We start from the raw sequence: 871 nt of genomic DNA on the forward strand, positions 1-871 counted from the left end.
ACATATTTACTGAAAAATAATAATAATAGTAATCTAAAATACTACTCAGGAACTATGGTTCAAAACTTAAACTGCAAATTTTTGAGCATAGAAAAAGAAATGTGCCCAACTAAGATGGCATTTGAAACCCTCAGAGGAGCTCAACCTGACTCAGTCTATAGCACACGGACACAGTTCATGTAATCGGGAGGACTCGGGGACTCACCGTCGTCCATTTCTGATACATGATATGCATTTTTGAACAAGGATTATGTACGTCCAGTAAATACAGTATACATTTCATCGCAGCTGTAGTCCCTGTTATAGTCCCACATGTTTACCAGCAACCATTTCCTCGTGAAGGGGATTTGGAAACCAACAAATAACCCATGTCATGCAACAACAACAAAAAATCCTGCTAGCTGCTATAACGTCACGCGTTTGTGCGAAACACGAGACAGAAAATGGTTGGGAGGAAACCGAACAAGCATGTTGAGACCATACAGAGGTGCTTATGTGCTGACGACAGTAGACTACTGTACCTCTTCTGCCACATTTGACCAGTTCGAGCATCTCTGCATCAGACGAACACATCGCAGCACCTCGGCTCGTTCGCCACTGCTCACAGCTTGGCCCGGCCCGGCGCGGTGCAGGAGTATGCGGACGGACTGTGGGATGTCTGTAAACATTTGTGTTTGCTCTCAGTGGGATGGAAAGGGAGTGATTTCATTAGCATGGCTGGGAGCTTTGAGGTATGTTTGTGTGCTTTTCCTCCGACCCGATGGTGTAGTACTAAAACCATATGCCCTTAAGTGTGTACCTCTGCCTAATGCTTCTGACAGCGCTGCTTTCTCTAATTAAGTTCTCTCTATGTGCAGGCCTGTGTGCGCGT

This window comes from Lampris incognitus, chromosome 2 (assembly GCF_029633865.1).
Source record: "Lampris incognitus isolate fLamInc1 chromosome 2, fLamInc1.hap2, whole genome shotgun sequence".
Taxonomy (NCBI): Eukaryota; Metazoa; Chordata; class Actinopteri; order Lampriformes; family Lampridae; genus Lampris; species Lampris incognitus.